The following is a 13,150-nucleotide window of genomic DNA, read 5'->3' on the forward strand; positions in this document are numbered from 1 at the left end:
AAGACTAGGGATCTTTTTATTTCGTCCTACCAGTTTTCCTCTGATCATTTCCTTTTCTTCTCTAGGATGAGGTGAGCTCCTCCTCCACATCTGGGCAGAAGAGGCAGTTGCCGGCTCTCCCCCCCCCCCAAAATCTGGTTCCAGCCCACTCCTCCCTTCAGAGGATTCTATGGGAGTAGAAGCAGGGCTTGTATCACTGGGGCACTGTGAATTGGGGTGCTGGTCACATTGCCCTCTGTCCCATGCACTTCTGCAGGGACTTAGTTGGCCAGTAATTCAGGTGGATGACAAGGAAGGGACAGTGAACAGTAGCATCTGCCATATCATAACCAACAGGGGCAAAGCACCCAGTGTCTCTGGACCTCCCACATTCATCTCTCAGGCTGCAGTTTGCTTCACTTTCCTTCAGGGGTGCTTCCGACATTCATTTCACTCTAATTCCTCCTGTTTGGGGAGAAGACTGGAGGAGCGGGCCCGTAGCTGATAGATCTCAGTTCAGGTCCTGCTCAGGGATACGTCTGCCAGGCCCCACCACACCCAGGGACTTCCCCTCTCCTGCCAAATCTCCTATAAGCTCTGCTTTTTCTCTCTGCGCTCAGCTTCCCAATATGTAAAACAAGTCCAATGACCCTAGCTTGACAGACAGGCATAGACTACTGGAGAGCATGTACCAGCTGGAGCAAGACTGCCCCAGGGTCAGTGTTGGGCCCTACCATTTCCCAGACACCTATCTACTCTTGATGAGTTATTTCACTTCTAGGAGCCTCAGCTTCTTCATCTGGAAAATGGGTATGGTCATTTGACTCAAATGTGATATGACTCAGTGTCTACCTGTATGGGCTCTATCTAAACAAACCTGTGGGTCAAATCTCAGCTCTGTTACTTTCTACCTGTGTGACTTCAGGCAAGTTACTCAACCTTAGTGAACTTCAGTTTCCTCATCTGACAAAGTGGATGAAAACCTACAGGTTATGGTGTTAATTAAATGAGATAATGTATAGAAAACACCTAGCACATAGTAGAAACTCAGCGGGGGAGGTAATTGTAGTTGCTTCGCAGAAGGAACAAAGACCACAGCTTTGACGGTAGAGGTACAGTAGTGCTTGGGAGGAAGCAGCTTTGCCCCGGATCAGGCTTTGACGCTGCTGGGTGTATGTGACCCCAATGGGGTCAAATCTCACTACCCCTAACAGGTTCCTGTCTGTCACACATTCTTGCTGAAAAGGTTTCAAAAATTCCATGCATTCCAGCACACTGCCCTTGTCAGCAGCACTTCCATTTGTACTGCCTTGCATCTTCTAATCTGCCTTAGGAAGGTATAGACACTCTGAGACACAAATTAGAGCTCATAGGTACCACGTGCCAGGCACTGTACCGGGCACTTCACCACAAGCCTATGCGGCAAGACTTGTTATCCCTATTTTATTGATGGGAAAACAGGCTCAGATAGATTAACTTGCCCAGAATGACAGACTAAGAAGGGACAAAGCCAGCACTCAGGCCCAGTCCTGACTCTGAAGCTTGTATACCTCTTCTGCTGTCTATACTGCCACCTCTGAATCCACAGAATCACAACACATCCTTACCACCCATAAAGCCTGATCATGTGCGGCAGGCCAAAGGTCGCTGAGCAGCTCCTTCACGTACAGGGCACTAGCCTTGCTCTGGAGGATCATGCAGCAGTAGAACTGCAGAAGACTGTAGCTATCACCTCTGTGTGATGATGAGAGATCACGCGACTTGCCCAAGGGCACACAGCATATTTAAGAGGCAAAGCTAGAAGCAAAATCCATGTCTCCCCTGGCTCTGACTTCCAGATCAGTACTCCCTAGCCCATATCCTAGAGCTGTCAGGACTCCCTTCTGCTTCTTGCTCTTTCTCTTCATGATGATTTGACCAGTCATCAATCCTTCCACCAGGTGACATGTGGTACTTATCTCATACCTTCCCTGCCACTGTCCTATGCCCTCTAGGAGATGCAAAAGAAATAGGAAATGTGACTCCGCTGGTGGAGGTACAGTACCAGTGTATGGTTCTGGACCCTTCCATATCACAAGGCAAACCCTCCAGATGAAATGCGTCTTAGCAGGTAGGCAAGGTTTACAGAACATCTGAATGCATGACATTCAGAATGTGACATTGAAGGCCCAGAGAGACAGTGCCATAGAAAGTCAGAGGAAATAGAAGCTAGTCATCCAAGAAAGCTTCATGGATGAGGGGTGATTTGGGCCGAATCTCAACGACTCTTAAACAGAGAGAAATATAAAGACAGAAACATAAACAAAATCAGTGATTGACAGAGGGAGAGAAAATGAGAATACTCAGAATGACAGCAGAAGAAATAAAGGAGGGAGGGAGGGGATCTTGCTGGGTGGATGGACAGGTTGACCCTGGTCAGTCCTTGTTTCACACTGTTCATGATGGCTTGGGCGTTATTTTGACTTTTATAGGCGGAAGATCAGAAGTAACCCTCTCTCAAAGGCTGTTTCAGCCCCAGGATTCTAGGAGTACCTTGCTCCAAGACCTTTTGGTCTTGCCCTCACAGACAGGTCCACAGGCAGCCCTCTGGGACTTGGGGAGAGGTAACCCAGTCCGAGCTGCCCACACCTGTTCCAACCTTCTCTGGCCACTCTGACCACCTCTTGATTAGCTCCCCGGGCCCCTCACCCTGTGTCAGCCCACCCCTCCTCCCTCCCACCCCTACACCTGAGTCACTTTGCCATCTGCTTCCTTTTCACCTGCTCCCAGGCTGCTTCCATGAAGGAAACAAAAATCTCCACGCTGCCAATTGGCATCAACACTGATGCGTGGCTCCTGAGCCCTGCACATCACAGGCAAGTCTCCAGACAGCCCTGGCCCCTTCCACAGAGCTGCCCGTCCAAACTCCGCTTCCTCCAGACGGCCCCAGCCCCCGGGCTTCTCCGGTCAGCGCCCTCAACTCCTCTTTGAGAAGCCAGAAACCATTTGGCATGAGCCTCCTATCCCCTGCCCCGTCTCCCTCCCCCGCTGGGAGAGGGTCCCTCCTTGCAGCCAAGCCCAGTAGTACCACATGTATGTACAGGGTCCCACCCATCCTGGCCCTCCAGTGAGCCCGCTCTGCCACTTACCCCCTGCCAGATCCTCTCACTTTGGCTGCTTCCCCTCATTCCATAAGTGCAGCGTCCTCCAGCAGTGACAGCTAACTTCTCCACACCCCGCTGCCTCTCGTCTTCCTTTGCGCCCAAACCTCTCAGAGGAGTACACCTGCGCTAGTCTCCACCTCCCTGCTTCCCTTTCACCCCTGGCAGTCTGGCCCAGTCCCCCTCTGACACCCCTCCGCAAGGTCTCCAGTGACACCCACATCTCCCCATCTAGGGCGGCCTGCCAGTCCTTATCTAGCCTGACCTCTCTGCCTCACCCAGAACCTCTGGACCTTTTCCTTCCCCCTCTCGGAGCACTTTCTTTTCCTGCTTGTCCTGCTGGCTACCCTCCCTCCACCGGCCTCTTAAACGAGGGAGAGTTTGGGCTTCTAGATTGGCTCTTGTCACTTCTCACACTACACGACCTCCCTCGGTGCTCTCTCTGAGAGACACCAAGGGTGGTGGGGAGAATATCAGCCAGACAGCCCCAAGTTTAAATCCCAGCCCCATCTAAGGGTAAGCTCGGGCAAGTCGCTTCACTCCTTTGAACTTCACCTTCCTCATCTGGAAAACAGGGAGGATAAAATTCCAACCTTTGGAATTTGGGTTGCTGCAGTGTTACTGGTGACGGCTTGTGGAAGACCCAGCACAAAGGTGGGCAGCCGCTAGTAGGCCACCTAGGAGGGCATCACGGTCCAGCCCCCACCGACATGCTGATGGCCCTCAAATCTATAGCCCAACCCAGCTTTTTGTCTAGTGTAATTATGTATGTCCGGTTTGCAGATCTATAGCTCTTTAGCTCCCTCCTTTCTTTTCTATCTAGTCTTATATTTCCATCTACTTATAGATACTGCCAATAGTATTTGGCAGTATCAAGCTGAACCTGCCCCCGACTGAACTCATTGTTCCTCTCAACACTCTCCCCTGACCTGTCTTCTTCCTCCCATCTCCATCTTGAGGTTAATGGTCTCATAACCCACTTAGTGGTCCCGGCTGGATTCCTCAGAGTCCTTCATGACTCTGTCCTCCTCTCCATAGATCTAACAGGCCATCAGATCCTGAGGGTGCAACTTCCAAACCCTCCCTCAAATCCACCCCTCCTCTCCATCCCTCTTGCTGCTGCCATAGTTCAGGCACTTGCTCTGTATCCTAGGGACCATTGTCTGGTACAGCCAAGTCCTAACTCCTTGGCACGGCATACGTGTTCCTCTGTGCCAGTCCTGAGTCTCTCTCTCCAATGACATGTCCTTTTTCTCTTCTGAGTCACAAGCACCATGTTCTTGTCAGCCGGAAAGCCACTACTACCTTTTAAGATCCAGCTTAAATGGTACCTTGTTTGTGAAGTCTTCTTACTTCCCCAGCAAACTTGGAGCTCAGTGGTCCTTGAAACCTACCCCAGTGATGGCCCTGGCCAGGCTGTACGGTAATAGTCTGCTTATCTTCCACTAGTCTGTCAAACCTTTGAGGGCAAGACCCATATGGGTCACTACTAAATCCCCAATCCCAAGCATATTTCTGGCACATAGTTGTGCTCAATGAATGTTTGTTGAATGACTGAAAGAATCAAGGAGTGGTGAGTTCATGCAAACCCCACGAAGAAGTAGAGCATTCCCTGACCTCGTCTCCCTGTCTCCACCAGTCTGAGGGTGCTTCAGGTTGCCTAAAGGACCAAAGGAAGCAGAGGTTGTGGAGTGGAGGGCAGTGTGGAAACCCTAAGCTGAAGAAAGACCATGGAGATGCAGGGGACCTGGGGGGACTCTGGCCAGACACTCTCGGATTCTGGAAGACAAAGAGGCATAGCTAGACCCTTCCAAGCCAGAGCTCAGGATCTCCCCAAAGGTCTAGAGAGTTGGGTGATGGCAGCCTGGATAAAGAGCCAGAGGCAGGAGACTGGGCAAGAAGCAGCTTGAGTGAGCAAAGGCCTGGGCCAAAGCAGCTGGAGAGGGGTCCACAGGCAGCTCGCATCTGAACTCTAAGGAGGCAGACCCAGGAGGCAGAACCCTGACTGAGGCCATTTAAAAGTCCCTGGGGGGTTCTCTGCCACCTCATCAAAGATCTTTCCTTTTGGTTCTTAAAATGCCATCATTAGAGAGTTACTTCTTTGAGCTAAACCTTATGTTCTTTGGCCCCTAATACAAATATCCTCATGAGAGAGGATGACAGGATTAAGACTTTGCCAGTTAAAACTTCAGTTATCAGTTGACGCCTTAACAAATGTGTCTGAGTGGCAGAGGAGGGGGCTATAGGAACTTTCATAATGAACTTCCAAACTTTGCTGAGAGCTGGCTTGGCTTCCCTCCCCCAGATCCCTACTGGTTTTCCACCCCAGAGGAGAAGATGGAGAGGTGGAGAAGGACCTCTTTATCTACCAATATCATATCATTCTTTTTTTTTTTTTTATACAGAGTCTCACTCTGTTGCCCAGGCTACAGTGAGTGCCGTGGCATCAGCCTAGCTCACAGCAACTTCAAACTCCTGGGCTCAAGCAATCCTGCTGCCTCAGCCTCCCGAGTATCTGGGACTACAGGCATGCGCCACCATGCCCGGCTGATTTTTTCTATATATATTAGTTGGACAATTAATTTCGTTTTATTTATAGTAGAAACAGGGTCTCACTCTCTCTTTTTTTTTTCAGCTGGGTCCAGGAAGAGGGGTCTCGCTCTTGCTCAAGCTGGTTTTGAAGTCCTGACCTCGAACAATCCACCTGCCTCAGCCTCCCAGAGTGCTAGGATTACAGGCGTGAGCCACCGTGCCTGGCCCCAATATCATCTATGGGTATTGCAGATTAAAGAAAGAATCGGTGGAGGTATTGGACAAAGTTCAGGGTATTCAAGAACCAGATTCAAGTAGACTGTAGAGTGAATTGTTGTAAAACAAAGCTTACCATAGCATCCAAAGACCCAATACCATCTATTATATTTTCAGAAAAGGGCTCCCACAGGACTGAAAATCCTTCTGAAAGAAGCTAAAAACCTGTAGCAAAAAAGGGGCCATTGGAATGTTTGCCAGCTGTGTACTTGTGCTAAGTGTTGATATCTTTACAAAACTTTGCCTGCTTTTTTTGGCACGAAGATCTCCCGTCTTTGTGCCACCTTTCCTCCTCTAAGCTGACTTGGCAAAGCTAAGGAACATCACAGTCAGGCCGAGATTCCTCAGTCCCCTGTTCTGCTCCTGTAAAATTCAGTCTGCAGGAAGCTGCAGTGTGATGGAGAGAACAAACTCTTCCCAGGGGCCCTGACCCTGACCCAGCGATGTTCCACCCCTTGGTCAGCCTAAGGACTACTGAGAAGGGAGAGGAACTCGTTCTAATCCTGTTCTGCCTTCGCCTTTTGCCTCCAGTCCCCAGTCCAACGCTGCCGGCATGGATTGGACCAAGCTGTAATGCCGCCCTTCACCAGCAGGTGCCGCCATCTAACATACCATCCGCTAGCAGCCCTTGGCGAAGAAGTCCTGAACTCAGACCTCTGGGAGCCTACTCCAGGAACACGGTGCCGCAAACAAGTCTGCAAATAAAATTATTACAAATGAGATACACTCACACTGGTGAAGTTAATATGAAAAATTAATTGTCTGCGTCTTTCTTTATAACCACAGACTCAACGTTTGACATTTATTGTGCACTAACTCTGTGCCAGGGACTTAAAGGATGTGAGGATTCAAAGACAACGGTTTCTCCTTTCAAGTTTGTAATTTGGTGGGGGAGAGAAATTTGCATCTGAGTAATTCGAATATAAGGCAGAATGTGGTACATGTCCCAATGTGGAGGTGCCAACATAAAATTCTAATGAGGGCATAAAGCACACAGATTGATTCCAGCTGTCACGGGGACGGCTGTATGGAGGAGAAAAGGGTTTAAAGCAACCTCAAAGGATACATAGAATTCCCGCGTGTGGAGTTGGGTGAAGGGGGTGAGGGCTTTCCAGGTGGTGGGAACAAGGTGAGCCAGGACTTGGAGGGGAGAATGTCTTCAGGGAATTACTAATGTGGTTCAATCAGAGACAAGTATTTTGGGAGTGGCAGGAAGATCTGAAAGGTAGGATGGGGCCAGATGCTGAAAAGCCTGTTTGGATCAGATGCGAAGGGGCTGGCATTGCTGCACAGGGCCAGGAACCCTGATAACTTTGCAGCAAAGGGGCAGCATGGCTGGCTCGCATCACGAATTGGCTTTATGCACACTGCAGGATTTCTTCAGCGGGTTGATGTTCAGTGAATTTATTTCATCATGGATGCAGGAAGGGAACAGAAAGGAGAAGAGGGGGAAAGGGACATACAAAGAAGTGACAGGCAGGGAAATAACGGATAGAAGGAAAAGAGAGATGGAGGAGTGAGAGAAAGAGACGGAGGCAGCAGGGGAGGCGGCAGGGCAGGCACGGCACTGGGAGGAGGTTCGCTCAGGGGCTGAGCTCAGGGAGCTGTTTGGGCTTTTCCAGGCCAGCGGCCTCTGGCTCCAGGCCCTGGCTGACCACAGAGGACAATGTGAGGCGAGTTTGTTTGGTAATGTGTTTTCTGCTGGCCCTGTTTGTTTGTTTTCTGTTTTTCTGGCATTGGGCACGTCTGGGATGGAGGAGCAGGAGGAGGACAGGGTGGGGCTGGCATTGACAATGGCCCTCTGGCAGGCTCCGGTAGGATCCTTAGTGGGGGCTTGTGGGCATTGGAGCTGGACTTTTGATGTCCCTGGGAGGGGCCTCTGTGTGGATGCCCAGAGCCAGGTGGCCCGTCCAAGCCTGGAGATGGCTTGCTGCAAGCTCTTTGTCCCTGCCTTTCCCTACTCTGGCAGGAAAGAATTAGCCCTTGAGGCCCGGGCTCCTTGCCTGTGCAGCCAGGATGTCGTGTTGGGCTGGGAGCCGGAGGGGGCAGCAAGAGCAGCGGCTTCCAGCTTGGTGCTGGGGTATGCAAGGGGCGTCCACGAGAGCCGGTCTGCTCCCAGTCCTGATGACAAGCCTGGCTTTCTTGCTCCAGTCCACAGCCCTTAGAAGCCAACCTAACGAGCACTATTAAAGTTAATGAAACACAAGGATTCCTCCATTTGCTCAGTTACAACTCTTTACGAGTTTGCTCCCTCTCGCAAAGGAGATTCATTTGAATTGCCAGGGCTTGGCCTTTGTCCCCCTAATTTTTATTGGCTCATTAACAAGATCAGATGCTCTGGTACCCAGGTCCAAACAAGTGCTATTGAGTCTCAGGCGACCTTCTCATTCCAAATTAGCCTAAGAACACCCTCTGTTGCCCTTCTTCCCTTTGGAGCTTCCCCACTCCCTACCTCAGTTTTATATGTAGGTACAGCAGAGGTAGAGATTTCAGAAGTTAGGAAATGCTTTTCCATCCCCTTTAGAATCCGTCTCGGCCCACTGATGTAGAGAAGTTCCCCAAAGGAGATCCCGTTCCTTTGGTTTAAGAGTGTTACTCCCCAGTAAAATGGAAACATACTGAATCTTGTTAGTCATTTACATGTTGGTGTGAATTAGTTCATATTGTCACATAGTTTTCAAGGGAATTTGGGAATTTGTATCGTAAATTGCATACAAACTTTGTCCCTGGTATTCATTTTTCCAGAGAAAGGTTTTCTATAGCTTTCTTCAAAATTTCCATAAGACCCCCTACAAATCCAAAAGGTTAACAGCCTGTATATTAGTGGAAGAAGAATGGTCTGTAACAAGGGCACAGGAAACAAACTCTCCCACCTCCAACCATCTGCTGGGCCAGCCCTGCCCCTGAGGAGGCACCTTCCCCTCCTCTTTGGATGCATCTCATCCACAGACCTCCCATTGTTACCACAACTCAATCGTGTCTTTCCTAAATGTTAAAACCAACCTCAAGTTGGAGGAGAGGGGCCAAGAGGAGAGCCCCTTGAGGGCTCCCTGTGTTGGTTTACATGCCAAGGCTGTAAATGATAGGCTTACATGCTGGTGCGATTGCTCATAACTCGCTGTAAGGGCAGGGCACCACATGCCTCCGGGGCCCAGATCCTCCACTGCCCGTACAGGCCCCAGCATTCAGGAGGTCAAGGGGGAGAAGAGCAATGAGCTGGCAGCAGTTGGCATGACAGGGGCCAGCAGCAACTATGGGGGACGAGGACACACTTGGAGCTGGTCTCTGTTACCCCACATCCTCCCCCACAGAGCAGGTGGCTCTGCAGTGATGCCTTGGCAGGACTCCTCTGCTCGGCCAGCCTGACTGTTCTTTTGGGTTATGGTATTATGTCCAGAAGGCCCTGGTTAAAATGCAAGGGTGCTTCTTGGAAGATGAGTTGGCCCAGTTGGCTGGCTGTCACCCAAGGGAAAGCAGAGACCCCAAAGCAGGGAGGATGAGGTTTGGGACACAGGAAGAGAGATTCCAGCGGGTCAATGCAATAGCTATATGAAGTTAATTTAAATGGCTTTCCAGGTGGTTTCCCTAATTCCACTCTCGGGGCCTGAGAATCTGTCCCCCACACTGCGGGCAGGGTCATCTTAAAGCTGGTTTTCACAAGCTCAGCACTATTGACATTTGCTATGGGGCTGTCCTGTGCATTGTAGGACATTTGGCAGCATCCCTCTATCTGCTAGATGCCAGTAGCTCCCCCTTCTGCAGTTGTGACAACCAAAAATGTCTCCAGACATTGTCAAATGTCCCCTGGGGGAGGAGAGCAAAATCATACCCCGCATGACCCCTGCCCTCAGCCTCACTGAGAATCTCTGTCATAAGTCAGCTCACGTTATTCCCTGGTTAAAATCTCACAGCGTCTTCCCATTGCTCTGAGCATGAAATCCAGCTGCCCGACGTGGTCTTCAAGCCCTGTGTAGTCAGCCTGGCCTCCCTCCCAGCCCGGTCTGGTGCCACTCTGCTCCCGTGCGCTGTCACCCTTTAGCCACATGACCCTTTTTGATGCACCCAGACAAGCCAAGCTCTCTCTTGGATGGGGGAGGGGGAGATGGAGCCGCGTGGCCGATTTGGGATATGTTTTTGAGGCCTTAATTTCTTTGGAATTTAGTGGCAAGCCTTTTCATAGGTACTTAAAATGACTTGTAAATATGTGACTTTACTGAAACTTGTAAATATGTGACTTTACTGAACTCATTACTGAATTATTGACTTTTCTTTCCCCATCTCCCCCAGCTAGAATATAAACTCCATGAGAGCAGGGAACATGTCTGGCTTGTTCTCTCTTAGATTCCCATCACCTCCCACACTGCCTGCCACCCAGGAGACCCTCAGTGACTATCTGGGGAATGCGTGAGTAAGGGTTCAGGGAGGGAGAGTAACTCTTCTGGAAGGCCAAGGGAAGGTTTTGTAGGCATGTTGAGGCTTGAAGCTTGGGTAGGAAGGGTGGAAGGTGTTCTGGGACATGGTTTAGGGGATGGCAGAAGCAAAGGCCCAAAGAATAGCGCAGTGGCCAGAAATTACTGCGATTAACCCCCGGCTGCAGTCCCCAATCCATGGGCTGCAGCTGGGTACCTGTTTGTGGCCTGTTATGAACTCAGCCTCGCATCACCGTCTGAGCCCCCCCCCCCCCCCCCCGCCGTCTGTGGAAAAATCCTCTTCCTCAAGATGTAGGCACCCGAGCCGCATGGCGAGAGAGCCAGAGAAGCTGTATCTGTATCTGTCACAGCCACTCCCCATCGCTCCCATCGCCACCTGAGTTCTGCCTCACCCCCATCCTCTCCTGGGCCGTGGAAAAATTTGTCTTTTATGAAGCTGGTTCCTGGTGCCAAAAGGGTTGGGGACCGCTGACCCACGGGACATGTAGGCAGCAGGAGCTTGTCATGGGGCAGGAGGACAAATCTGGTGTGAACAGGCTTTCGGTCTGCCTGGATCCAGAGGGCGAAGTACCTGAGTCCCCTACGTTGTTGAGGTGGTGGGAGGGAAGTCAGCCTAGAGAAACTGTAGCCAAACCGGGGAAGGTTCTGGTTGCTGAGTCTGGAGCCTGGACTTGGCCGAGCCACTGAAAGGTAATGATTATTCCTACCCTGGTATCTGATGTAGGGGACCCTGACTTCTCTGATCCTCTTGGTTCCCTGGAACCAGCCCTGCGACCACAAGGAAAGTCGAGGAACTGACCAGACATGTGAGCCTAGAACAGCACAAAGAGCCCTGGGACCCAAACGGGAGAGGCTGGGGCCCAACTTCATCTTCCCTCCCTCTCATGATGTGTGGCCTTGCTCAAGGCATTGGACCACAATGGACCTCCGTGTCCTTCTTTTAAAAACAGAGTTAACAATACCTGCCCCGTTCAGAGGAGAAATGAGGTCATGTTTGTGCAGAATTGTGAACTCACTGCAGACAATGAGTGTATTCTTCTTAACAGTAACAATAATAATCATTACTGCAAATCTAACCAGTAAATATATCTCCTCAAAGCTGGAGTTGGGCCCCTCAGTTAGAATAGCAATTAAAGTTTTAAAAAAAATCTCTAGGTGTGGGAATTTTCTGGCCCCATTTTGATCTCTGGGGTTTGCAGAGTTGATATCGTTGTGGGAGGGAGAGAGGCCTGCAGCGATCACTCATTTCCATTCCATTCAATTGTACTCATTGTGTCTCTCTCCTCCTTCAGTTCTCCCCAATGGGTTTTGCAATTTCTCATCCTCCTTCTGTCCTAAGAGAAAGAAATCCCCTAGTCTCCCCATCTCTACACCCACTTCACTCACAGAGACAGTGAGCTGGGCATTTGAGCACTGGCCACAAGCACTGCGGAGCAGGGGGCCTAGCTTGAGTACCTGAGTCTCTCTCCACCTGTCTGGTGTGGTGGGCCAATGACCTCAAGCAGCGCAGTGCATTCCGAGCCCCCAGGAGAGGGGGTCATGGATTCTCAGGGGCCTCTGATGCAGCCAGCCCAGCACCTGTCTAAATCTGGGGATTGTCACATTTTCAACCACCAGTCGTGAAATGTGTGTTGTACAAGAAGCAGAGTGATGCTTATACAATGTTGAGGCATTGTTGAAGTCTGGGTCAAGTGGGCAGATGACCCTCTCTCCTGCCCCAATCCACAAAATGACAGAAAAACAATTGGAACAAATAAAATAATAAATCTATTATAGTGTCAGAAAACAAGAGAGGACCATCAGCAGGTCAGAAATGTTGCATTCCTGAGAGATGAAGATAAACAGCATCAAAGCTATAAAGAAATATAGGTGGAGGAAACCACAGCTAAACTGTGTGGAAGGAGGAATGGCTCGTGGCACTCCAAGCCTGAGACGACAGACTAGACTCAAAAACGTTAGAGGAGGTCCCGGGGTGTTCCTGAGAGCCTGTGCGTTCAGCAGTTGGCAGCAGTGGATGGCCCCTGGGGCCGGGTCTAGGGAGGTGAGCAGCACCTCACGCAGCTACCGACACCTTGAGAGAGGAATAGGGAGTCCCCCCCCCCCCCCCGGGAGAAAGGCTGCCAGAAGGCCACTCCTCTCTCTCCCACCCTCCATAACCAGACACAGGCTGCAGTGGACAGAAAGCTGCAAATAAAGATGAGCAGAACATCAAGAATCACCAGAAATTTAAGGAAAACCAAAACCACAATAGGGAGTAGCTCTAAGCCAATAATGTCCAATAGAACTTTTTGTGATGATGGAAATGTTCTATATTTGAGCTGTCCAATATGTAGCCACACATCGCATGTAGCTATTGAGCACTTGAAATGTGGCTGTTGCAACTAAAGGAACGAAATACTTAATTTAATTTAAATTAATTTAAATTTTTATTATTTTTTTATTTCAGAATATTACAGGGGTACAAACATTTTGGTTACATGAATTGTTTTTGTACAATTTGAGTCAAAGTTTTAGTGTGCCCATCACCCAGATAGTGTGCACTGTACCCATTAGGTGTCAATTTACCCATCCCTACCTCTCCCTTCCCATGGGCTTGACCTGTAAGTTTTATTTTGGTAGCGAGTATATATGGTTTTTGTTCTTCTATTCTTGTGATACTTCGCTTAAAAGGAGAGTCTCCAGTTCCATCCAGGTTGTTACAAATGGTAATAGTTCATCATTTTTTTTAAGGCTAACATTTCATGGTATACATATACTACATTTTATTGATCCACTCATGTATTGATGGGCACT

General features: G+C 49.8%; 1 long non-coding RNA gene across 1 annotated transcript in view; it reads left to right on the forward strand.

Annotated features, from left to right (window-relative positions):
• LOC105861396 (uncharacterized) overlaps positions 1-6,644 on the forward strand; it is a 54,540-nt gene extending 47,896 nt beyond the window's left edge. The window contains exons 7-8 of the long non-coding RNA XR_012919336.1: positions 5,755-5,925; positions 6,459-6,644. This is a non-coding gene — a long non-coding RNA (uncharacterized LOC105861396). The remainder of the gene's footprint in view (positions 1-5,754; positions 5,926-6,458) is intronic.
• The last annotated feature ends 6,506 nt before the right edge of the window (positions 6,645-13,150 follow it).

This window comes from Microcebus murinus, chromosome 5 (genome assembly GCF_040939455.1).
Source record: "Microcebus murinus isolate Inina chromosome 5, M.murinus_Inina_mat1.0, whole genome shotgun sequence".
NCBI lineage: Eukaryota > Metazoa > Chordata > Mammalia > Primates > Cheirogaleidae > Microcebus > Microcebus murinus.